Source organism: Oncorhynchus nerka, linkage group LG18 (assembly GCF_034236695.1).
Source record: "Oncorhynchus nerka isolate Pitt River linkage group LG18, Oner_Uvic_2.0, whole genome shotgun sequence".
Taxonomy (NCBI): domain Eukaryota; kingdom Metazoa; phylum Chordata; class Actinopteri; order Salmoniformes; family Salmonidae; genus Oncorhynchus; species Oncorhynchus nerka.
Genome location: NC_088413.1, coordinates 39,087,406 through 39,114,965, shown reverse-complemented (window position 1 = coordinate 39,114,965; position 27,560 = coordinate 39,087,406). Strand labels below are relative to the sequence as shown.

Below are 27,560 nucleotides of genomic sequence, written 5' to 3'. Positions count from 1 at the left end.
TTCCATAAAGATGATTTTTGTATTCAAAATAGCTCCATTCGTTCTTCACGTTTGGCTGAGAAATCGACCGGAAAATGCGGTCACGACAACGCCGAAAAATATTCCAAATTAGAATCATAATATCGACAGAAACATGGCAAAGGTTTTTTATAATCAATCCACAAGGTGTTTTTCAAATATCTATTCGATAATATATCAACCGGGTCAGTTGGCTTCTTAGTAGGAGCGAGAGAAACAATGGTCGCATTTGTCTATTACGCACAAATCACTCTGAGAGCCACCAGCTGACCACTTACGCAATGTTGTCGCTCACGCTCATTTTTCTAAATAAAAGCCCGAAACTATGTCTTGTGACACTAGACACATTAGGGAAGCCATAGAAAAAGGAATCTGGTTGATATCTCTTTCACTGCTCAATGGGGACGCATAGGAACGCAGAGGTTTCTAAATAAGAGTCACTTCCTGATTGGATTTTTCTCAGGCTTTCGCCTGCAATATCAGTTATGTTATACTCACAGGCAATATTTTTACAGTTTTGGAAACTTTAGTGTTTTCTATCCTAAGCTGTCAATTGTATACATATTCTATTATCTGGTCCTGAAAAATAGCCTGTTTACTTTTGGAACGTTATTTTTCCAAAAATGAAAATAGTGCCCCCTAGTTTCAAGACGTTAACCCACCACATCTCTCAAGCTAACTGGAGTACTGGGCCAGCCACTGTTAAATATCACCTGTGCCAGTACAGTTGAAACACCTTCTGAGTAATGAGATGACAACAAGCCAACACAGTTGAAACACCTTCTGTCTAATGAGATGACAAACCGTGCACTGTTGCGAATGTATTGTGTGAGTCTCTTTGCACGAGTACAGATGATGAGAATGTGTTTATAAATTGCACTACTCAAACTAACACAAATCAAAGAAGCTAGACATTGTGAAACCAGCAAATAGATTTCTGGATCCCCAGGACTTTACAGCCAAAATGTTACAGGGACTACTGAATGAAGAGGTTCCCCCCTCCCAGATTCCTGAGCCTGGGAGGGATCTGAATAGGTGTTTAAATCAGACTGAAAGAGTACACTTTTTTGTTTGGGGTATTTTAAGGTGTCGGCAATAAACCTCAATGAAGAAAAAGAGATGACAATGATGGCGCCGGGAGACATGGCAGCTCTGTTTCTAGCTCATAAGCAACTTTTCAGTATTTCGTTTTTTTTGCGTGCGGTTCAATTGTTGTGAAGAAGGCTTCAGGGCGCCCAAGAAAGTCCAGCAAGCGCCAGGACCATCTCCTAAAGTTGATTCAGCTGCAGGATAGGGGCACCACCAGTACAGAGCTTGCTCAGGAATGGCAGCAGGCAGGTGTGAGTGCATCTGCATGCACAGTGAGGCGAAGACTTTTGGGTGATGGCCTGGTGTCAAGAAGGGCAGCAAAGAAGCATTTTCTCTGATGAATCCCCTTTCCGATTGTTTGGGGCATCCGGAAAAAAGCTTGTCAGGAGAATACAAGGTGAGCTCTACCATCAGTCCTGTGTCATGCCAACAGTAAAGTATCCTGAGACCATTCATGTGTGGGGTTGCTTCTCAGCCAAGGGAGTGGGCTCACTCACAATTTTTCCTAAGAACACAGCCATGAATAAAGAATGGTACCAACACATCCTCCGAGAGCAACTTATCCCAACCATCCAGGAACAGTTTGGTGACAAACAATGCCTTTTCCAGTATGATGGAACACCTTGCCATAAGGCAAAAGTGATAACTAAGTGGCTCGAGGAACAAAACATAGATATTTTGGGTCCATGGCCAGGAAACTCCCCAGACCTTAATCCCATTGAGAACTTGTGGTCAAGCCTCAAGAGGCGGGTCGACAAACAGAAACCCACAATTTCTGACAAACTCCAAGCATTGATTATGCAAGAATGGGCTGCCATCAGTCAGGATGTGGCACAGAAGTTAATTGACAGATTGCCAGGGCGGATTACAGAGGTATTGAAAAAAAAGTGTCAACACTGCAAATATTGACTCTTTGCATCAACTTCATGTAATTGTCAATAAAGCCTTTGACACTTATGAAATGCTTGTAATTATACTTCAGTATTCCATAGTAACATCTGACAAAATATCTAAAGACACTGAAGCAGCAAACTTTGTGGAAATTAATATTGTGTCATTCTCAAAACTTTTGGCTGATGGTGGCGTTGATCATGCGCTGCTCCTCATGGGGGGAACCTGACCCGCATCTCACACCTCATGTCTAAAAGATGGGGAAAAGGGGACATAAACTCACAATTTTGATGCATCTACAAATTCAATGTTTTACCCAATATTGTATCATATTTGATGAGTTACTGACCTGTCCATCCACAGGCTCAATGTGCTGTAGTCTCCACAACTGGATGCTCCCGCTCAGATCACACTGGCACCGGATGTCCATGCATCAGATGGTCTGAAGGATCCATTCCTGTTGGACTGGAAAACAGAGACATTTGGTAAGTGGTAGGTATTTTTCAATGCTGTATCACCATCTTTATTTGGACAGAAAATGCATTGTTTATTATAACACAAACACACCTTGGACAATGTGATAAGTGGTCCCTCAACACCCAATCTTAAGTCATGAGAACCATACACAAATGTGACAAACATACAGATATATGTACAAATCCATTATTGTATAAAGTTTTATGAGTTACATACCTGTCGTCCACAGGCTCGATCTGCTGTAGTCTGTACAACTGGACGCTTGCGCTCCGATCACACTGGCACAAGATGTCCATTCACTGGATGACCTGAGGGATGCACTCCTGTTGGACTGGAAAACAAAGGGACATTTGGTCAGTGGTGGGTCTTTTTCAATGCCATATCAACATCTTTATCTTCACAGAAAATGCAAATAAGAACAAACCCACCTTGGATAATTTGACAAGTGGTCCCTCAATCCTCATGCCTCATTGTTTGTTCTTGGTTTCCAATCAACAGTCTGGATCTTCCTCTTTTGCCATCGTGGATGAGCTACCTCTCTGGTAAATACAGGGCCATTTCTCTTTCCCACCGGAAAAGGTCAGCTACAGACCTGAGTGTTGTCTCTGGTCCGCCCATCTGAAAGACAAAAAAAAGTTGATTACTAAAATGGTAACATATATTTTAAAATACTGTAACCCACAGACTTGACCACAGTAATGGTAAAATAGATTGGGCTTTGGTCTATCTGCACATTTAAAATCCTGCTATGTTGATGGAACATTTCTGTTGGGATGGAGGAATTACCTGGAATGCTTAACTAGATGATCAGGACAGTCTATGGTACTATTTGCCTGACGAGGTGAAGAATTGCGATGATAAATACTACTGCACTTCCGATTTTAATTCTCAATAGGAAACCCTCAGCTGTGAGGTCACTGAGTAGGAGCAACAGTGATAGGGAGATCGTCTGAAAGTGACTGACATGTATGGATGGAACATTAGGATTTTGGGTGCAGGCCAAAAGAACACGATTTCTACATTCAGGTCCTAAATCTGTGGCATGAGATATTTGTAAAGGCAAACATTTCACAGCTGTGTCAGGCTAGTTTGGCACATCGTCTACTAGCCCATTCTGAAAAATACTAACCTCGGGCAAGCTTAATTTCCATCCCTGCTGACATTTCTTACTGACAGCACAGGTCATTTGATTACTTCAGCCACGCTCAAGGTACTAAACGATATCATAACCGCCATCGATAAAAGACAGTACTGTGCAGCCGTCTTCATCGACCTTGCCAAGGCTTTCGACTCTGTCAATCACCATATTCTTATCGGCAGACTCAGTAGCCTCGGTTTTTCTGAGGACTGACTTGCCTGGTTCACCAACTACTTTGCAGACAGAGTTCACTATGTCAAATCGGAGGGCATGCTGTCCGGTCCTCTGGCAGTCTCTATGGGGGTGCTACAGGGTTCAATTCTCGGGCCGACTCTTATCTCTGTATATATTAATGATGTTGTTCTTTCTGCGGGCGATTCCCTGATCCACCTCTACGCAGACGACACCATTCTGTATACTTCCGGCCCGTCCTTGGACACTGTGCTATCTAACCTCCAAACGAGCTTCAATGCCATACAACACTCCTTCCGTGGCCTCCAACTGCTCTTAAACGCTAGTAAAACCAAATGCATGCTTTCAACCGTTCGCTGCCTGCACCCGCACGCCCGACTAGCATCACCACCCTGGATGGTTCCGACCTAGAATATGTGGACATCTATAAGTACTTAGGTGTCTTGCTAGACTGTAAACTCTCCTTCCAGACTCATATCAAACATCTCCAATCTAAAATCAAATCTAGAGTCGGCTTTCTATTCCGCAACAAAGCCTCCTTCACTCACGCCGCCAAACTTATCCTAGTAAAACTGACTATCCTACCGATCCTTGACTTCGGCGAAGTCATCTACAAAATAGCTTCCAACACTCTCCTCAGCAAACTTGATGCAGTTTATCACAGTGCCATCCGTTTTGTTACTAAAGCACCTTATACCACCCACCACTGCGACCTGTATGCTCTTGTCGGCTGGCACTCGCTACATGTTCGTCGCCAGACCCACTGGCTCCAGGTCATCTACAAGTCCATGCTAGGTAAAGCTCCGCCTTATCTCAATTCACTGGTCACGATGGTAACACCCACCCGTAGCACGCGCTCCAGCAGGTGTATCTCACGGATCATCCCATTTGGCCGCCTTTCGTTCCAGTTCTCTGCTGCCTGTGACTGGAATGAATTGCAAAAATCTCTGAAATTGGAGACTTTTATCTCCCTCACCAATTTCAAACATCTGCTATCTGAGCAGCTAACCGATCGCTGCAGATGTACATAGTCTATCGGTAAATAGCCCATCCAATTTTACCTACCTCATCCCCATACTGTTTTTATTTACTTACTTTTCTGCTCTTTTGCACACCAATATCTCTACCTGTACATGACCATCTGATCATTTATCACTCCAGTGTTAATCTGCAAAATGGTAATTATTCACCTACCTCCTCATGCCTTTTGCACACAATGTATATAGACTATCTTTTGTTTCTACTGTGTTATTGACTTGTTAATTGTTTACTCCATGTGTAACTCTGTGTTGTCTGTTCACACTGCTATGCTTTATCTTGGCCAGGTCGCAGTTGAAAATGATAACTTGTTCTCAACTAGCCTACCTGGTTAAATAAAGATGAAATAAAAAATTTAAAAAAATAAACAGATACACTCATGGAACAAAACCATTTCTTTGTTTTGTATGAGGAAAACATGTATCTAACTAGCCAACCAAGGTTGCTATAGCCCACCAGGCAATATTTAGGTAGCTAGTTAACATTAGCTCACCATTCAGCTAGCTCCCTAAAGACTTGTCAATAAAAATCTCAGAACAGTCGTTATGCTAGCCTATGCTGGTTTTCTTTTTACTTGTAAGGAAGGTAACGTGAGTTGTACATGTCTACTGTCGGTGGTTATCTAGCTAATTTTAATAAGCACCTAGCTAACCACAGATCTTTCACCTAACAGCTACAAAATAGGGCTTACCTTATCACACGGCTCCAGCGAAGCCTCTCGATTACAGAGGTCGGAAAACAATCAAATGCATGTGTGCATATCGGAGTGATGGTTACATATCCGGTACATAGCAGCACAGAACCATCCTTGTTTCTAATCGACGGGGAGACCTAAGGTTAGCTAGTTTGCTAAAAAGGCCAGAGGGTCATTTAAAAACAATTAGTAATAAAAAAAATGCTAAGCTGAAGTCAGAAGTTTACATACACCATAGGCAAGTCTCAGTAAAAATTCCCTGTTTTAGGTCAGTTAGGATCATCACTTTATTTTAAGAATGTGAAATGTCAGAATAATAGTAGAGAGAATGATTTATTTCAGCTTTGATTTCTTTGATCACATTCCCAGTGCGTCAGAAGATTACATACACTCAATTAGTATTTGGTAGCATTGCCTTTAAATTGTTTAACTTGGTTCAAACATTTCGGGTTAGCCTTCCACAAGCTTCCCACAATAAGTTGGGTGAATTTTGGCCCATTCCTCCTGACAGAGCTGGTGTAACTGAATCAGATTTGTAGGCCTCCTTGTTCGCACACGCTTTTCATTTCTGCCCACAAATGTTCTATAGCATTGAGGTCAGGGATTTGTGATGGCCACTCCAATACCTTGACTTTGTTGTCCTTAAGGAGAAACATTTAAACGCCTTGGAATGGCCTAGTCAAAGCCCAGATCTCAATCCAACTGAGAATCTGTGGTATGACTTAAAGACACCTGTACACCAGCGGAACCCATCCGACTTATAGGAGCTGGAGCAGTTTTACCTTGAAGAATGGGCAAAAAACCCAGTGGCTAGATGTGCCAAGCTTACCCCAAGAGACATGCAGCTGTAATTGCTGAAAAAGGTGGTTGCACAAAGCATTGACTTTGGGGGGGTGAATAGTTACGCACGCTAAAGTTCTGTTTTTTTGTCTTATTTCTTGTTTGTTTCACAATAAAAATATTTTTTATCTTGAAAGTGGTAGGTATGTTGTGTAAATCAAATGATACAACCCCCCCCAAAATGTATTTTAATTCCAGGTTGAAGGAAACAAAATAGGAAAAATGCCAAGTGGGGTGAATACTTTCACTAGGCACTGTACGTACCTATGTAAACTCAGCAAAAAAAGAAACATGCAATTTTCAGGTCCCTGTCTTTCAAAGATAATTTGTAAAAATCCAAATAACTTCATAGATCTTCATTGTAAACTGTTTCCCATGTTTGTTCAATGAACCATAAACAATTAATAAACATGCACCTGTGGAACGGTCGTTAGGACACTAAGAGCTAACAGATGGTAGGCAATTAAGGTCACAGTTATGAAAACATAGGACAGTAAAGAGCCCTTTCTACTGACTCTGAAAAACACCAAAAGAAAGATGCACAGGGTCCCTGAGTGAATGTCCCTTAAGCATGCTGCAAGGAGGCATGAGGACTGCAGATGTGGCCAGGGCAATAAATTGCAATGTCCGTACCGTGAGACCCCTAAGACAGTGCTACAGGGAGACAGGATGGACAGCTGATCGTCCTCGCAGTGGCAGACGACGTGTAACAACACCTGCACAGGATCAGTACATCCGGACATCACACCTGCGGGACAGGTAAAGGATGGCAACAACAACTGCCCGAGTTACACCAGGAATGCACAATCCCTCCATCAGTGCACAGACTGTCCGCAATAGGCTGAGAGAGGCTGGACTGAGGGCTGGTAGGACTGTTGTAAGGCAGGTCCTCAGCAGACATCACTGGCAACAGCGTCGCCTATGGGCACAAACCCACTGTCACTGGACCAGACAGGACTGGCAAAAAGTGCTCTTCACTGACGAGTCGCGGTTTTGTCTCACCAGGAGTGATGGTCAGATTCACGTTTATCGTCAAAGGAATGAGCGTTACACCGAGGCCTGTACTCTGGAGCGGGATCGATTTGGAGGTGGAGGGTCCGTTATGGTCTGGGGCGTTGTGTCACAGCATCATTGGACTGAGCTTGTTGTCATTGCAGGCAATCTTAACGCTGTGCATTACAGGGAAGGAATTCCTCCTCCCTCATGTGGTACCCTTCCTGCAGGCTCATCATGACATGACCCTCCAACATGACAATCCCACCAGCCATACTGCTCGTTCTGTGCATGATTTCCTGCAGGACAGGAATGTCAGTGTTCTGCCATGGCCAGCGAAGAGCCCAGATCTCAATCCCATTGAGCACGTCTGGGACCTGTTGGATCGGAGGGTGAGGGCTAGGGCCATTCCCCATAGAAATGCCTGGGACCTCGCAGGTGCCTTGGTGGAAGAGTGGAGTAACATCTCACAGCAGAACCTGACAAATCTGGTGCAGTCCATGAGGAGGAGATGCACTGCAGTACTTAATTCAGCTGGTGGCCACACCAGATACTGACTGTTACTTTTGATTTTGACCCGCCCTTTTTGTTCAGGGACACATTATTTCATTTCTGTTAGTCACATCTGTGGAACTTGTTCAGCTTGTCTCAGTTGTTGAATCTTGTTATGTTCAAATTCAATTATTTACACATTAAGTTTGATGAAAATAAACGCAGTTGACAGTGAGAAGATGTTTCTTTTTTGCAGAGATTATGTATGTATGTATGTATGTACAGTTGAAGTCAGAAGATTACGTACACTTTAGCCAAATACATTTAAACTCAGTTTCACAATTCCTGACATTTAATCCTAGTAAAAAACCCCTGTCTGATTTTAAGAATGTGAAATGTTAAAATAATAGTAGAGAGAATGATTTATTTCAGCTTTTATTCCTTTCATCACTTTCCCAGTGGGTCAGAAGTTTACTACATACACTGAATTGATATTTGATAGCATTGCCTTTAAATTGTTTAACTTGGGTCAAACGTTTTGGGTAGCCTTCCACAAGCTTCCCACAAAAAGTTGGGTGAATTTTGGCCAATTCCTCCTGACAGAGCTGGTGTAACTGAGTCAGGTTTGTAGGCCTCCTTGCTCCCACACCCTTTTTCAGTTCTACCCACAAATGTTCTACAGGTTTGAGGTCAGGGCTTGTGATGGCAACTCCAATACCTTGACTTTGTTGTCGTTAAGCCATTTTTCTACAACTTTGGAAGTATGCTTGGGGCCATTGTCCATTTGGAAGACTCATTTGCGACCAAGCTTTAACTGCCTGACTGATGTTGCTCTAATATATCCACATCATTTTCTTTCCTCATGATGCCATCTATTTTGTGAAGTGCACCAGTCCCTCCTGCAGCAAAGCACCCCCACAACACGATGCTGCCACCCCTGTGCTTCACGGTTGGGATGGTGTTCTTTGGCTTGCAAGCCTCCCCCTTTTCCTCCAAACATAACAATGGTCATTTTGGCCAAACAGTTCTATTTTTGTTTCATCAGACCAGAGGACATTTCTCCAAAAAGTACAATCTTTGTCCCTATGTGCACTTTGCAAACTGTAGTCTACCTTTTTTATGGCGGTTTTGCCTTGGCTTCTTCCTTGCTGAGCGGCCTTTCAGATTATGTCTATATAGGATTCATTTTACTGTGGATATAGATACTTTTGTACCGGTTTCCTCCAGCATCTTCACAAGGTCCTTTGATGTTGTGCTGGGATTGATTTGCACTTTTCGCACCAAAGTACGTTCATCTCTAAGAGACAGAACGTGTCTTTTTCCTGAGCGGTATGATGGCTGCGTGGTCCCATGGTGTTTATACTTGCGTACTATTGTTTGAACAGATGAACGTGGTACATTCAGGCATTTGGAAATTGCTCCCAGGGATGAACCAGACTTGTGGTCTAAAAAATAAAATTCTGAGGTCTTGGCTGATTTCTTTTGATTTTCCCATGATGTCAAGCAAAGAGGCACTGAGTTTGAAGGTAGGCCTTGAAATACATCCACAGGTACACCTCCAATTGACTCAAATTATGTCAAATCAGAAACTTCTAAAGCCATGACATAATTTTCTGGAATTTTCCAAGCTCTTTAAAGCTTTCTGACCCAATGGAATTGTGAAACAGTGAATTATAAGTGAAATAATCTGTCTGTCAACAATTGTTGGAAAAATTACTTGTGTCATGCACAAGGTAGATGTCCTCACTGACTTGCCAAAACTATAGTTTGTTAACAAGAAATTAGTGGAGTCATTGAAACACGAGTTATAATGACTCCAACCTAAGTGTATGTAAACTTAGACTTTAAGTGTACCTGGCTAAAAGAGAAGTAATATAATATTTATTGTTTACAGAAAACTCCTTAGATTAAGTTGTTCTTTAGATTAAGTTGTGTTGAAAATGCCTTCGGAAAGTATTCAGACACCTTGACTTTTTCCACATGTTGTTACATTACAGCCTTATTTTAAAATGTACCTCAGCAATCTACACACAATACCCCAAAATCACAAAAGTGAAAAAATGATTTTAGAATTGTTTGCAAATGTATAAGTAGTCAGAACCTTTGCTGAGAGACTCGAAATTGAGCTCAGGTGCACCCTGTTTCCACTCATCATCCTTAAGATGTTTCTACAACTTGATTGGAGTCAGCTGTGGCAAATTCAATTGATATGTCATGATTTGGAAAGAGTTGACAGTGCATGTCAGAGCAAAAACCAAGACATGAGGTTTAAGGAATTGACGTTAAAGCTCCGAGACAGGATTCTGTCGAGGCACAGATCTGGGAAATGGTACCAAAACAATTCTGCAGCATTGAAGGTCCCCAAGAACACAATGGCCTCCATCATTCTTAAATGGAAGACGTTTGGAACCACCAAGACTTTTCCTAGAGCTGGCCGCCCGGCCAAACTAGGCAATCGGGAGAGAATGGCCTTGGTTAGGGAGGTGACCAAAAACCCAGTGGTCAGTCTGACAGAGCACTAGAGTTCCTCTGTGGAGATGGGAGAACCTTCCAGAAGGACAACTCCCTGCAGCACTCCACCAATTAGGCCATTATGGTAGAGTGGCCAGACGGAAGCAACTCCTCAGCAAAAGGCACATTAAAGCCTGCTTGGAGAGTGCCAAAAGACACCTAAAGACTCTGACCATGAGAAACATGACAGGTCTGATGAAACCAAGATTGAACTATTTGAATGCCAAGCGTCACATCTGAAGAAAACCTGGCACCATCCCTACGGTGAAGCATGATGGTGGCAGCATCATGCTGTGTGGATGTTTTTCAGCAGCAAGGACTGGGAGACTAGTCAGGATCGAGGGAAAGATGAACGGAGCAAAGTACAGCGAGATCCTTGATGAAAACTTGCTCCAGAGCACTCAGGACCTCACACTGGAGCGAAGGTTACCCTTCCAACAGGACAATGACCCTAAGCACACAACCAAGACAACACAAGAGTGGCTTCAGGAGCCCGGATTTGAACCCAATCGAACATCTCTGGAGAGACCTGAAAATAGCTGTACAGCAACATTCCCCATCCAACCTGATTCTCAGCAAGGTCTGATTTAACTATTACTATTAAAGATCTAGTCCACCTGTATTATGTTTCATGTTTTGTTTGGACCCAAGGAAGAGTAGCTGCTGCTTTTGCAACAGCTAATGGGGATCCTAATAAAATACCAAAAACCTAAAGAAAACAGGATGCCCCTTACACAGATCCAACTCCACCAAGTTCGCTGTCAACACGACCATGCCAGGAAAACAACCTCTCGCTCAACGTCACCAAAACAAAGGAGCTGATTATTGTCTTCAGGAAGAACCAGGATGGGCACGCCCCCATCATCATCAACAGGGCTACTGTGGAGACAGCCAAAAGCTTAAAGTTCCTCGTCCTCTCCGATGAGCTGAAATGGTCAAACCACCATGGTTACGAAAGCAGGGCAGCGACTCTGCAATCTCAGCAGGTTGAAGAAATTTCTCCGAGGTTGCTCACAGTGTTCTACAGGAGCACAATCGAGAGCATACTGTTGGGCTGCATCACAGCCTGGTACGGCAACACCGCTGACCGCAAGGCTCTACAGAGAGTGGTATGATCAGCTGAAAGCACCATTTTGTGCTCACTGCCTGTCCTCCAGGACACCTACAACACCAGGTGCCACAGGAAGGCCAGGAAGATCATCATGGACCTCAGCCACGGTCTGTTCTCCCCGCTTCCATCACAGACGCGGGCAGTATAGGAGTATCATGGCAAAAACTGTCAGAATGGCAAATAGCCTCTACCTCCAGACCATCAGGCTGTTGAAAAATCCACTAGGCCTGGTCCCCCTATACTCCAGATTTTGATTCCCCCCTACCCCCACTGCTCCCGTTTGGATATTGTACCCACCTCTTCACACATGATCTTAACAGAACCAACCAGCTCTGGCCTGGTCTAGTTCATGGCACAAATGAGAGGAAACAGATAGGGGAGAATAAGCTAGATAGTGAGAGCTCTGCTTACATTTCAGGGTTTCTCCAGCATAGGGGATGTGCAGCTTGAAGCAATCACAACATGGCCCTGCATCTGAGGAGAAAGAGACAGACCAGAGAGAGAAGAAAGAAGTCAATGACAGTCAGCCTCTGTTACAGATGTCAATTGAAAAGCAATAAGTAGTATTATTGCTTTGCTTGACATCAAGCCAGATGACGTGAACACTGATACTAAAAATGTAAAAGTTGCAGGTCAAGTTGACCCATAAATAGAGCAATATAAACCCTAATCTGATTTACGTCATGGAGCTTACATTACATTGCTTTAAAACAATTCAGGCTTTACAAAGAAACATTCAGGAAGGAAAAGAGCAAGGACTGAGACATGTATAATTGGCATGTATTCAAACTAGTGATGGGGGGGGGGGGGGGGGAATTGCTACATTAATATTGCAATATTATTTGACAATATTGAATCAATACTGTAAAAAAATAAAATTGTTCCAACTAGCGTTAGTCGGGTGTAATTGCGGCAAAAGGTATTTTTCATCCTATACTCTAGCTTGTTCCCCCATCTTTTTAATTAGTGAGCCAACATGTTTTAAGTAATTTTCCATGACTGATCAAAACAAATGTTCTCATGCTCTCATCTCTCTGCAGCAGAAATGCACTCAGTGGCCAGTTTATTAGGTACACCACCCCATTCACGAAAATGGTTCGCTCCTACAGAATGTGAGTCACGTGGCAGTGGCTTACTATATAAAGCAGGCAGGCAGACAGGCATCAAGTTACTGTTCGATTGAACGGTAGACTGGGCAGAATGAGTGACCTAAGTGACTTTGAGCATGGTACGATTATCGGTGCCAGGCGCTCCAGTTCCAGTATCTCAGAAACTGCCGATCTCCTAGGGTTTTCACACACAACCGTGTCTAGAGTTTACCCAGAAAGGTGCGACAAACAAAAAACATCAAGTATATGGCAGTCTTGTGGGCGAAAAGGAGATTGGCAAGAATTGTGCAAGCTAACAGGCGGGCCACAAACAGGGAAATAACAGCGCAGTTCAACAGTTTTGTGCAGAACGGCATCTTGGAATGCACAACTCATCGGCCCTTCTCACGGATGGACTATTGCAGCAGACGACCACACCGGATTCCACTCTTATGAGCTAAAAACAAGAACAAGCCGCTTCAATGGGCATGTGATTACCAACACTGGACAACTGAGGATTTGAAAATCATCGCCTGATCTGACGAATCCCGATTCCTGTTGTGTCATGCTGATGACAGAGTGAGGATTTGGCATAAGAAGCATGAGTCCATCGGTGAATCCTGCCTGGTGTCAACGGTACAGGCTGGTGGCGGTGGTGTAATGGTGTGGAGAATGTTTTCCTGGCACACGATAGGTCACTTGATACCAATTGAGCAACGTTGCCATGACCGAAAAGGCTGTTCTGGAGGCAAAGGGGGGTTCGACCCGGTACTAGATTTGTGTACCTAATAAATATGTCTGGAAAACCTAATAGCAAAAAAATTACATTTACATTACATTTAAGTCATTTAGCAGACGCTCTTATCCAGAGCGACTTACAAATTGGTGCTTTCACCTTATGACATCCAGTGGAACAGCCACTTTACAATAGTGCATCTAAGTCTTTTAAAGGGGGGGAGGGTGAGAAGGATTACTTTATCCTATCCTAGGTATTCCTTAAAGAGGTGGGGTTTCAGGTGTCTCCGGAAGGTGGTGATTGACTCCGCTGTCCTGGCGTCGTGAGGGAGTTTGTTCCACCATTGGGGGGCCAGAGCAGCGAACAGTTTTGACTGGGCTGAGCGGGAACTGTACTTCCTCAGTGGTAGGGAGGCGAGCAGGCCAGAGGTGGATGAACGCAGTGCCCTTGTTTGGGTGTAGGGCCTGATCAGAGCCTGGAGGTACTGAGGTGCCGTTCCCCTCACAGCTCCGTAGGCAAGCACCATGGTCTTGTAGCGGATGCGAGCTTCAACTGGAAGCCAGTGGAGAGAACGGAGGAGCGGGGTGACGTGAGAGAACTTGGGAAGGTTGAACACCAGACGGGCTGCGGCGTTCTGGATGAGTTGTAGGGGTTTAATGGCACAGGCAGGGAGCCCAGCCAACAGCGAGTTGCAGTAATCCAGACGGGAGATGACAAGTGCCTGGATTAGGACCTGCGCCGCTTCCTGTGTGAGGCAGGGTCGTACTCTGCGGATGTTGTAGAGCTTGAACCTACAGGAACGGGCCACCGCCTTGATGTTAGTTGAGAACGACAGGGTGTTGTCCAGGATCACGCCAAGGTTCTTAGCGCTCTGGGAGGAGGACACGATGGAGTTGTCAACCGTGATGGCGAGATCATGGAACGGGCAGTCCTTCCCGGGAGGAAGAGCAGCTCCGTCTTGCCGAGGTTCAGCTTGAGGTGGTGATCCGTCATCCACACTGATATGTCTGCCAGACATGCAGAGATGCGATTCGCCACCTGGTCATCAGAGGGGGGAAAGGAGAAGATTAATTGTGTGTCGTCTGCATAGCAATGATAGGAGAGACCATGTGAGGTTATGACAGAGCCAAGTGACTTGGTGTATATCGAGAATAGGAGAGGGCCTAGAACAGAGCCCTGGGGGACACCAGTGGTGAGAGCGCGTGGTGAGGAGACAGATTCTCGCCACGCCACCTGGTAGGAGCGACCTGTCAGGTAGGACGCAATCCAAGCATGGGCCGCGCCGGAGATGCCCAACTCGGAGAGGGTGGAGAGGAGGATCTGATGGTTCACAGTATCGAAGGCAGCCGATAGGTCTAGAAGGATGAGAGCAGAGGAGAGAGAGTTAGCTTTAGCAGTGCGGAGTGCCTCCGTGATACAGAGAAGAGCAGTCTCAGTTGAATGACTAGTCTTGAAACCTGACTGATTTGGATCAAGAAGGTCATTCTGAGAGAGATAGCGGGAGAGCTGGCCAAGGACGGCACGTTCAAGAGTTTTGGAGAGAAAAGAAAGAAGGGATACTGGTCTGTAGTTGTTGACATCGGAGGGATCGAGTGTAGGTTTTTTCAGAAGGGGTGCAACTCTCGCTCTCTTGAAGACGGGAGGGACGTAGCCAGCGGTCAGGGATGAGTTGATGAGCGAGGTGAGGTAAGGGAGAAGGTCACCGGAGATGGTCTGGAGAAGAGAGGAGGGTATAGGGTCAAGCGGGCAGGTTGTTGGGCGGCCGGCCGTCACAAGACGCGAGATGTCATCTGGAGAGAGAGGGGAGAAAGAGGTCAGAGCACAGGGTAGGGCAGTGTGAGCAGAACCAGCGGTGTCGTTTGACTTAGCAAACGAGGATCGGATGTCGTCGACCTTCTTTTCAAAATGGTTGACGAAGTCATCTGCAGAGATGCAGAGAGGGAGGAGGGGGGGAGGATTCAAGAGGGAGGAGAAGGTGGCAAAGAGCTTCCTAGGGTTAGAGGCAGATGCTTGGAATTTAGAGTGGTAGAAAGTGGCTTTAGCAGCAGAGACAGAGGAGGAAAATGTAGAGAGGAAGGAGTGAAAGGATGCCAGGTCCGCAGGGAGGCGAGTTTTCCTCCATTTCCGCTCGGCTGCCCGGAGCCCTGTTCTGTGAGCTCGCAATGAGTCGTCGAGCCACGGAGCGGGAGGGGAGGACCGAGCCGGCCTGGAGGATAGGGGACATAGAGAGTCAAAGGATGCAGAAAGGGAGGAGAGGAGGGTTGAGGAGGCAGAATCAGGAGATAGGTTGGAGAAGGTTGGAGCAGAGGGAAGAGATGATAGGATGGAAGAGGAGAGAGTAGCGGGGGAGAGAGAGCGAAGGTTGGGACGGCGCGATACCATCCGAGTAGGGGCAGTGTGGGAAGTGTTGGATGAGAGCGAGAGGGAAAAGGATACAAGGTAGTGGTCGGAGACTTGGAGGGGAGTTGCAATGAGGTTAGTGGAAGAACAGCATCTAGTAAAGATGAGGTCGAGCGTATTGCCTGCCTTGTGAGTAGGGGGAAGGTGAGAGGGTGAGGTCAAAAGAGGAGAGGAGTGGAAAGAAGGAGGCAGAGAGGAATGAGTCAAAGGTAGACGTGGGGAGGTTAAAGTCGCCCAGAACTGTGAGAGGTGAGCCGTCCTCAGGAAAGGAGCTTATCAAGGCATCAAGCTCATTGATGAACTCTCCGAGGGAACCTGGAGGGCGATAAATGATAAGGATGTTAAGCTTGAAAGGGCTGGTAACTGTGACAGCATGGAATTCAAAGGAGGCGATAGACAGATGGGTAAGGGGAGAAAGAGAGAATGACCACTTGGGAGAGATGAGGATCCCGGTGCCACCACCCCGCTGACCAGAAGCTCTCGGGGTGTGCGAGAGCACGTGGGCGGACGAAGAGAGAGCAGTAGGAGTAGCGGTGTTGTCTGTGGTGATCCATGTTTCCGTCAGTGCCAAGAAGTCGAGGGACTGGAGGGAGGCATAGGCTGAGATGAACTCTGCCTTGTTGGCCGCAGATCGGCAGTTCCAGAGGCTACCGGAGACCTGGAACTCCACGTGGGTCGTGCGCGCTGGGACCACCAGATTAGGTGGCCGCGGCCATGCGGTGTGGAGCGTTTGTATGGTCTGTGCAGAGAGGAGAGAACAGGGATAGACAGACACATAGTTGACAGGCTAGAGAAGAGGCTACGCTAATGCAGAGGAGATTGGAATGACAAGTGGACTACACGTCTCGAATGTTCAGAAAGTTAAGCTTACGTAGCAAGAATCTAATTGACTAAAATGATTAAAATGATACAGTACTGCTGAGGTAGGCTAGCTGCGTTGTTGACACTACCCTAATCAAGTCGTTCCGTTGAGTGTGAAGTTTCTACAATGCTGCTATTCGGGGGCTAGCTGGCTAGCTAGCAGTGTTGGTTACGTTACGTTGCGTTAGGAGAACGACAATAGCTGGCTAGCTAACCTAGAAAATCGCTCTAGACTACACAATTATCTTTGAAACAAAGACGGCTATGTAGCTAGCTATGTAGCTAGCTACGATCAAACAAATCACACCGTTGGGACTTGAATTGCAATACATATAGAATCGTGAGAATCACAATGCATATTGTATCGGAACCTACAGTGGGGAGAACAAGTATTTGATACACTGCCGATTTTGCAGGTTTTCCTACTTACAAAGCAAGTCTGTTATTTTTATCATATGTACACTTCAACTGTGAGAGACGGAATCTAAAACAAAAATCCAGAAAATCACATTATATGATTTTTAAGTAATTAATTTGCATGTTATTGCATGACATAAGTATTTGATACATCACAAAAGCAGAACTTATATTTGGTACAGAAACCTTAGTTTGCAATTACAGAGATCACAGAGATCATACGTTTCCTGTAGTCCTTGACCAGGTTTGCACACACTGCAGCCGGGATTCACAGCCATATAAGGAGTCATTGGCATGAGGCGAAAAGATGCTCGACTATGCATATAATTGACAGCTTTGGAAAGAAGACACTCTGGCGTTTCCAAAACTGCAAAGATATTGTCTGTGAGTGCCACAGAACTGATGTTACAGGCGAAACCCAGATAACAATCCAACCAGGAAGTGCCGCATTTTTTGAAACCGCCTCATGCCAATGACTCCTTATATGGCTGTGAATGAGCTACGAATGAGCTTATGTTTTCCACGTTTTCCCCAAGGTGTCTACAGCATTGTGACGTCTTTTTAGGCATTTCCATTGAAGAATGGCTGTAAGGGACCATATATGGCATGTGGTCACATGGTGTCTCCCGCAGAAAACCTGAGGTAGCCATTTTTCCAATCGCTTCTTATGAGAGACCAACTGCCTCGACGGATATATTATCTAATATATTTGTTAAAAACACCTTGAGGATGGATCCTAAACAACGTTTGCCGTGTTTCTGTCGATATTATGTAGCGAATTTTGAAAAAAGTTTGGCGTTATAGTTGTAGCATTTTTCGGTCGATTTCTCAGCCAAGCATGGTGAAGAAACGGGAGCTTTTTCGCCTACAAAAATAATATTTTTGGAAAAAGAAACATTTGCTATCTAACTGGGAGTCTCCTGATCGAAAGTATCCGAAGTTATTCAAAGGTAAATGATTTAATTTGGTTGCTTTTCTTATTTTCGTGAAAATGTTGCCTGCTGCCAGCAGAGCCTAGCATAGCATTATGCCATGATAAACTTACACAAATGCTTGTCTAGCGTTTGCTGTAACGCATATTTTGAAAATCTGAGATGACATTGTTGTTAACAAAAGGCTAAGCTTGTGTTTGAAAATATTTATTTCATTTCATTTGCGATTTTCATGAATAGGAAAAGTTTATATGGGTATTTATGTCCATTGCGTTATGCTAATGCACTTTGAGGATATGATTACTCTCCCGGATACGGGTTTGCTCATCGCAACTGGTTAAAGAAAAACTAACAGGTCTGTGAGAGCCGGAATTCTTACTGGTTGGTAGGTGATCAAATACTTGTCATGCATTAAAATACAAATTAATTACTTAAAAATTACTTAATTACTTAAAAATCATACAATGTGATTTTCTGGATTTATGTTTTAGATTCCGTCTCTCACAGTTGAAGTGTACCTATGATTAAAAAAGATTACAGACCTCTACATGCTTTGTAAGTAGGAAACCTGCAAAATCGGCAGTGTATCAAATACTTGTTCCCCCCACTGTAAGTATGACAATATTATATCGTGTGGTCCCTGGTAATTCTCAGCCCAAATTCAAACGAGTGAGATTTTGAATGAACTGTTGACCTGAGACTGGATTCCAACCCAGTTACAAACAACTATTCCTCATGCAGACCACCGACGCAGCGCGCTACCAAGGACTTTGGGCTCTCCTTCTCCATAGCCGACGTGAGTAAGACATTAAGGGCGTTAACCCTCGCGAGGCTGCCGGCCCAGACGGCATCCCTAGCCGTTTCCTCAGAGCATGCGTAGACCAGCTGGCTGGTGTGTTTACGAACATATTCAATCTTTCCCTTTCCCAGTCTGCTGTCCCCACATGCTTCAAGATGTTCCTGTACCCAAGAATGCAAAGATAACTGAACTAAATGACTATCGCCCCATAGCACTCACTTCTGTCATCATGAAGTGCTTTGAGAGACTATTCAAGGATCAAATCACCTCCACCTTACCTGTCACCCTAGACCCACTTCAATTTGCTTACGTCCCCAATAGATCCACAGACGATGCAATCGCAGTGCACACTGCCCTATCCCATCTGGACAAGAGGAATACCTATGTAAGAATGCTGTTCATTGACTATAGCTCAGCATTCAACACATTTACATTTAAGTCATTTAGCAGACGCTCTTATCCAGAGCGACTTACAAATTGGTGCTTTCACCTTATGACATCCAGTGGAACAGCCACTTTACAATAGTGCATCTAAGTCTTTTAAGGGGGGGGGGGGGTGAGAAGGATTACTTTATCCTATCCTAGGTATTCCTTAAAGAGGTGGGGTTTCAGGTGTCTCCGGAAGGTGGTGATTGACTCCGCTGTCCTGGCGTCGTGAGGGAGTTTGTTCCACCATTGGGGGGCCAGAGCAGCGAACAGTTTTGACTGGGCTGAGCGGGAACTGTACTTCCTCAGTGGTAGGGAGGCGAGCAGGCCAGAGGTGGATGAACGCAGTGCCCTTGTTTGGGTGTAGGGCCTGATCAGAGCCTGGAGGTACTGAGGTGCCGTTCCCCTCACAGCTCCGTAGGCAAGCACCATGGTCTTGTAGCGGATGCGAGCTTCAACTGGAAGCGACACCATAGTACCCTCCAAACTCATCACTAAGCTTGTGGCCCTGGGTCTGAACCCCACCCGGAACATAAGATTGAACAACTGAGACATAAATTGAACAAGTTCCACAGACATGTGACTAACAGAAATGGAATAATGTGTCCCTGAACAAAGGGGGGGGTCAAAAGTAACAGTCAGTATCTGGTGTGGCTACCAGCTGCATTAAGTACTGCAGTGCATCTCCTCCTCATGGACTGCACCAGATTTGCCAGGTCTTGCTGTGAGATGTTACCCCACTCTTCCACCAAGTTCCTGGACATTTCTGGGGGGAATGGCCCTAGACATCACACTCCAATCCAACAGGTCCCAGACGTGCTCAATGGGATTGAGATCCGGGCTCTTCGCTGGCCATGGCAGAACACTGACATTCCTGTATGGCAGGAAATCAGCCATACTGCTTGTTCTGTGTGTGGTGGCATTGTCATGCTGGAGGGTCATGCCAGGATGAGCCTGCAGGAAGGGTACCACATGAAGGAGGAGGATGTCTTCCCTGTAACGCACAGCGGTGAGGTTGCCTGCAATGACAACAAGCTCAGACCGATGATGCTGTGACACACCGCCCCAGACCACGACGGACTCTCCACCTCCAAATCGATCCCGCTCCAGAGTACAGGCCTCGGTGCAAAACTCATTCCTTCGACAATAAACACGAATCCGACCATTACCCCTGGTGAGACAGAACAGCGACTCGTCAGTGAAGAGCACTTTTTGCCAGTCCTGTCTGGTCCAGCAACGGTGGGTGTGTGCCCATAGACAACGTTGTTGCCAGTGATGTCTGGTGAGGACCTGCCTTAAAACAGGCCTACAAGCCCTCAGTCCTGCCTCTCTCAGCCTATTGCGGACAGTCTGAGCACTGATGGAGGGATTGTGCGTTCCTGGTGTAACTTGGGCAGTTGTTGTTGTCATCCTGTACCTGTCACGCAGGTGTGATGTTCGAATGTACCGATCCTGTGCAGGTGTTGTTACACGTGGTCTGCCACTGTGAGGACGATCAGCTGGCCATCCCATCTCCCTGTAGCGCTGTCTTACAGTACAGACTATAGGTGGACCGATTAATCGGAATGGCCGATTAATTAGGTAATTTTGGGGGCCGATTTAACAATATATATTTCTTTTTACGCCTTTATTTAAAATGTATTTAACTAGGTAAGTCAGTTAAGAACACATTCTTATTTTCAATAACGGCCTAGGAACGGTGGATTAACTGCCTTGTTCAGGGGCAGAATGACAGATTTTTACCCTGTCAGCTCAGGGATTCAATCTTGCAAACTTACGGTTAACTAGTCCAACGCTCTAAGCACGTGCCTCACGAGGAGCCCGCCTGTTACGCGAATGCAGTAAGAATCAATCACTAGTTATAACTACACATGGTTGATGATATTACTAGTTTATCTAGCATGTCCTGCGTTGCATATAATCGATGAAGTGCACATTCGCGAAAAAGGACTGTCGTTGCTCCAACGTGTACCTAACCATAAACACCAATGCCTTTCTTAAAATCAATACACAGAAGTATATATTTTTAAACTTGTATATTTAGCTAAAAGAAATCCAGGTTAGCAGGCAAGTGAAATTGTGTCACTTCACTTGCACGCAGAGTCAGGGTGTATGCAACAGTTTGGGCCACCTGGCTCATTGCGAACTAATTTGCCAGAGTGTTTTCTTTTCAAAGCTGTCAATTATATGCATAGTCGAGCATCTTTTCGTGACAAACTATCTTGTTTAAAACGGGAACGTTTTTCATCCCAAAAAATTAATAGCGCCCCCTAATGCATAACTGGTTAAACACTGGAAACAGTGTTTAAACCCTTTACAATGAAGATCTGTGAAGTTATTGGGATTTTTACTAATTATCTTTGAAAGACAGGGTCCTGTAAAAGGGACGTTTCTTTTTTTGTTGAGTTTAAATAGACTTGAAATCACTGGCCACTTTAATAAATGGAACACTAGTCACATCTCATTTGTATATACTGTATTCTATTGTATCTTAGTCTAGACCGCTTTGACATTGCTTGTCCATGTATTTATATATTCTTAATTCAATTCCTTTACTTAGATTCATGTGTATTGTTCAGAAATAGCATATTAATGCTATAGCTCTGGTCAAATGAAGGACACCGTTAATATGTTCACTAAGGATAGTTAAACTATTTTATTTGGTGTTGTTGGAAGTAGCTAACTTATTGTTTCCATAAGCAGTAGTAAATGTTTTTTTCTTAAATAATTAGCTACCAAGCTTGCTACATTAATGACTAACATAGTCAAACGTTAGCTCAAAACGGGGGGGGGGGGGGGTTACACTTGTCTTACTGTCTTGGAAATCCGAAAATGTTCACAGCAAATATTTCATGTTTTGGGGGTCCTTTTCGGACCTCAAAGTGCATAGCTAGTCTTGCTTTTTCCGATCTACAAAAGGTTTACTTTCATCGTGCAAATATTCTCCTTGTTGTTATAATTCTAGAGAATAGAGATGCTTTTGAGCTGTTTGTATTCAAAACAAATAAACCATTGTGCTGCCATCCTGTTAGAAGGTAACAGATTATTTTATTACAATGGTTAAATTGGATTTTCATTGTGTTCAATGGTGTTATTTGCCCCCTAGTGGAGCTTTCTGGTACATAGAAAGACTACGCAAACAGGAAGTAGAGAATTTGTTCTGCACGCATAGAAGCAGCTACAAACAACGCTACGGTGCAGGTCTTTCTATGCAGTTATTTCTTGTCACACTTCAGCCTTGGAAAATATTTGTTTGTAAATTTGATTCAAGCATTTAGCTAATGATGATAATCTTGTTATTGATAGAGTTGCTTACATATCAATGTTTGTTGGTTGCATTTACTCACACAAATTGCAATGCCTTTCATGTATGTCGTTAGCTGTATTACTTTGCTCGTGCGTCATGCAAGCGAATTGTAAAATATACAATACTGTAGTTTTGTTACTGTTTCTATTGTAATATGCTTTGTTATTCTACATAGATGTACATTATTAGAGTAATGAAAGGAGTTAGCCAATTACCATATGAGTAACAATTAGCTACAGTGCCTTGCGAAAGTATTCGGCCCCCTTGAACTTTGCGACCTTTTGCCACATTTCAGGCTTCAAACATAAAGATATAAAACTGTTTTTTTTTTGTGAAGAATCAACAACAAGTGGGACACAATCATGAAGTGGAACGACATTTATTGGATATTTCAAACTTTTTTAACAAATCAAAAACTGAAAAATTGGGCGTGCAAAATTATTCAGCCCCTTTACTTTCAGTGCAGCAAACTCTCTCCAGAAGTTCAGTGAGGATCTCTGAATGATCCAATGTTGACCTAAATGACTAATGATGATAAATACAATCCACCTGTGTGTAACCAAGTCTCCGTATAAATGCACCTGCACTGGGATAGTCTCAGAGGTCCGTTAAAAGCGCAGAGAGCATCATGAAGAACAAGGAACACACCAGGCAGGTCCGAGATACTGTTGTGAAGAAGTTTAAAGCCGGATTTGGATACAAAAAGATTTCCCAAGCTTTAAACATCCCAAGGAGCACTGTGCAAGCGATAATATTGAAATGGAAGGAGTATCAGACCACTGCAAATCTACCAAGACCTGGCCGTCCCTCTAAACTTTCAGCTCATACAAGGAGAAGACTGATCAGAGATGCAGCCAAGAGGCCCATGATCACTCTGGATGAACTGCAGAGATCTACAGCTGAGGTGGGAGAATCTGTCCATAGGACAACAATCAGTCGTATATTGCACAAATCTGGCCTTTATGGAAGAGTGGCAAGAAGAAAGCCATTTCTTAAAGATATCCATAAAAAGTGTCGTTTAAAGTTTGCCACAAGCCACCTGGGAGACACACCAAACATGTGGAAGAAGGTGCTCTGGTCAGATGAAACCAAAATGGAACTTTTTGGCAACAATGCAAAACGTTATGTTTGGCATAAAAGCAACACAGCTCATCACCCTGAACGCACCATCCCCACTGTCAAACATGGTGGTGGCAGCATCATGGTTTGGGCCTGCTTTTCTTCAGCAGGGACAGGGAAGATGGTTAAAATTGATGGGAAGATGGATGGAGCCAAATACAGGACCATTCTGGAAGAAAACCTGATGGAGTCTGCAAAAGACCTGAGACTGGGACGGAGATTTGTCTTCCAACAAGACAATGATCCAAAACATAAAGCAAAATCTACAATGGAACGGTTCAAAAATAAACATATCCAGGTGTTAGAATGGCCAAGTCAAAGTCCAGACCTGAATCCAATCGAGAATCTGTGGAAAGAACTGAAAACTGCTGTTCACAAATGCTCTCCATCCAACCTCACTGAGCTTGAGCTGTTTTGCAAGGAGGAATGGGAAAAAAATTCAGTCTCTCGATGTGCAAAACTGATAGAGACATACCCCAAGCGACTTACAGCTGTAATCGCAGCAAAAGGTGGCGCTACAAAGTATTAACTTAAGGGGGTTGAATTATTTTGCACGCCCAATTTTTCAGTTTTTGATTTGTTAAAAAAGTTTGAAATATCCAATAAATGTCGTTCCACTTCATGATTGTGTCCCACTTGTTGTTGATTCTTCACAAAAAAATACAGTTTTATATCTTTATGTTAGAAGCCTGAAATGTGGCAAAAGGTCGCAAAGTTCAAGGGGGCCAAATACTTTCGCAAGGCACTGTATATGGTTTGGCATCATGCCAGATGCATGGTACCTTAGCACGTGTTTTGTATTTATGCAACTTCAAATGTTTAATGTACAGCTACAGTATGTCGGTTTGAATTGAATACTAAAGTACAGTCTTTACTGTATTTTGCAGGTTCACAACATAAACGTTTTCAATATATTCATTCAAGAAAAGTCACGCCTTGGGAGTTTTATTGAATACTTAGTTGTTAGCTATCTGTCTAGTTTTGCATGGGAACGCAACTCAAGGGCAGAATAGCCATTATACGTCTTTTTTTTTTTTTTAAATATGTAGCCAGGCAGTTAGCTTAAGGTGACCAGATTTCTGAAATTAAAACCGGGGACATTTCCAGTTCGGCGGGCAATATAAAATTAAAATATCCAATGTTATTAAAATAAAATAGGGGGACAATTCCAGTTTCATGTATTTAGTCTAACAGGCACACTGTGATAGACAGAGAAAACAACTATATTACAGAAATACTACAGAGAAGACAGAACTGTCAGATCTGAACAGCCATTCAGTGGTCCTGCTAGTCTGGGTAGAATAAGAGCAGAAGAGAACATGACAACAGTCTATGTGAAATACTTAACAACATAGTAAAGAAATAAGACGATGATGAAATTATGTTATGTAGTTAGCACTTATACCAGCCTAATCTGTATATTTCTCAGAAGAATGCATCTTTTTCCAGATTGCTCTGTCTTTGGCCAGCTTCTCCATGAACTCCTGGCAGGGGAGGTTGAAGTTTGTCTTCACAAATAGCATGGCCTTGATGGTAGGAACAGTGAACCTATTTCTTGCTGCTGTCCATATATCATTCATTTGGGAGAACACTCTCTCGACTGGTGCATTACTTCCAGGTAAGCACATGACAACAGACGCTAATCTAGCCAGGTTAGTGTGTGGGATGTCGTTCTCTTTGAAGTGGGTAACCACCGTGCTCCATCTCTGACTAAGCGGTGTCTCCGATGTGGATCTCTCCACGCTGAGGTTGCTTTTTAAAAGGAGACCATGTAAATACTTTATCTGTGTGCTTTCCCCAATGCCTGCAAGTAGTTCACAGCCGTAGTGAAGAATGATTGGGATGTTTTGAGAAAGCTCTCTTTAGACATTGCACCATTTCCCTCTAGCTCTCTCAGAAGTCCTCTGACCAAAACTGGGGTGAAGTTGTCATCACCTCTTGCAGTCAATTTTGCCTCAATGTTTCTCAGAATTGTAGCTGACTCCACAGCACAGCGGTCCTGGCCTTCAAGCATCTTGATCGTGTCACTGAATACGGTCATGTTTCCATGGACAAAGTCCAGCCAGTGGATCTTCGAACATTGTTCGCAGGACAACAGGGCATTTGTCTTCAGAAAGAAAAGTATTTCAATGGCACACTTTCCAGCACTCTTTCTAGAACAGAGAGCATGGACAGTCAGCGAACATTTGCTGTGTCCTAAAATGTTATGGTACTCCTGGCCAACTCACCAAAGCTCTTCAATCTTTCTACTCTGACGGTGAAAATATGAAAATATCTTTGTGAGCAGGTACTCAACATTAAGGTAAATCATATCCAAAGCTGTTCTGGCTGTGTTATGAATGCTGTGGGCAGGACAACCTAAGCCAATCAACTAACGCTGCAGAGCATTTATAACTTTGGTATGGACATTGACCCTCCCCAGCCTATTCAGTCCTCCAAAGTTGGTATTTGTGTTGTCGGCAGAGAATGCTACGACTTTGTTTTCCAGGTTATATTTTTGGATGACCACCAGGACCTCAGCTGCAATCTCCTCTGCTGTTTCTCCTTTCAATTCAACAAAATCAAGCAGTTTTGTTTCCACAGATGTGTTGCCATCTGACAATATCTGACTACTATTGGCAGCAGCTTTACATGTCCATGATTGGACGCATCAATGGCAAGGGACACAAATTCAACCTGGTCTTGGTCCTGTGTTACCAAAGTAGTTGCCCATGGTGCTAACACGTTACTCACTGTGGCATCACATTTTATCCTAGCACATGTAAACTTTGGCTCATAAAGCTTTCGAGTCAGTTGTGCTGTGCAGTCCATAGATCTGTAACTATGATTGTGTCGCATAGTGTGGTTTGCAAAGACACCCTCCTGCACAGCTAAATCATATTCTTCTTGGGAAGGCTCTACCTTCTTGAAGAATGTGGTGGCAGAGGGCATACCAACACGGCCAATCAGAGAGGCTTTATGCTTTTTTGTCTGCTGATGTTCTACCACTGCCGTTCTTCCCCTGCTGCCAATTGAAAAAGAGGAATTACAAAGGGTGCATTCCATTCTATCGTCTTGACCTGAGCGCATAAATGGAAATTCTCTCATCATGTTGTCGTTAAAATGCATTCCCGTTTCTTGGAAAGAGCCGTTGTATCTCCTCTGTCTGCTCTTCTTCACTCTCCTTGTGTCACTCTTCTTAATCTCAACTTTTCCTTCTCCTCCAATCGTCTTCCTGATCTCTCTTCCTTTCCTTCTCTTTACCTTTCCACCTCACTCTTCCACACTCTCCTCGCTTCACTCTTTTTACTCCCTTAATTTTTCCTTCTTCTTCTCCAATCTTTAATAATAAATAGTACACTATTAGATAAGATACTTTGGTTAACAGATTCCCATTGCTTGCCTAATTATTGTATTTTATCTCAAAAACATTGTTTGGAATAATAAATTGGCAGGCTCTGTAAACATATCTTTCCTCCTCTATCTCTTTCACTTTTCTTCCTATCCAGTCTTCCTCCTCTCCACTCCCTAACAGAAAACATTATGCTAATGTTATCCATGAAAATGTCAAAATATATTTTCACACTACTTATAATGCCAAACCATTAAAATTGTAATCTACAAATATAATCATATAATTGTGCATTAATTTAACATATCATATTTTCAAAATAACCCGTCCACTGCATGTTTACATATGAATTTTTTTTAACCTAGCTACCATGACAGTAGCTAGCTAACCTAGCTAGATAATTTAGTCTACATAGCCAATGTTAGCTAGCATAACCTATTTAAAACCTTATAAAGCAGAGCATCTATCTATATAATAAGTTGTGACATAACATCATTAGCTAGTATCTCAAACGAGTGTAACTTACCCGGTTTGAAAAGACGTTTGTGGCAATGTTGTGGCTTAACTTGACACTTGACAGCTTCTAGCCAAGTTTTCCACGGCAGTTTTCTCTAAAACTATTGCGAGCAAGTAGTTAGTAGAAGAATAAGAGTGAATGAA

At 43.8% G+C, this 27,560-nt stretch overlaps 1 long non-coding RNA gene across 1 annotated transcript; it reads right to left on the bottom strand.

Annotated features, from left to right (window-relative positions):
* Positions 1-599: 599 nt before the first annotated feature.
* Positions 600-27,560, bottom strand: LOC115146560 (uncharacterized). The gene is made up of 6 exons (XR_003866170.2): positions 27,427-27,560; positions 11,896-11,958; positions 2,904-3,093; positions 2,692-2,806; positions 2,348-2,463; positions 600-2,248 (listed from the first exon to the last, which is right to left on the bottom strand). It is a non-coding gene; the product is annotated as an uncharacterized LOC115146560 (long non-coding RNA).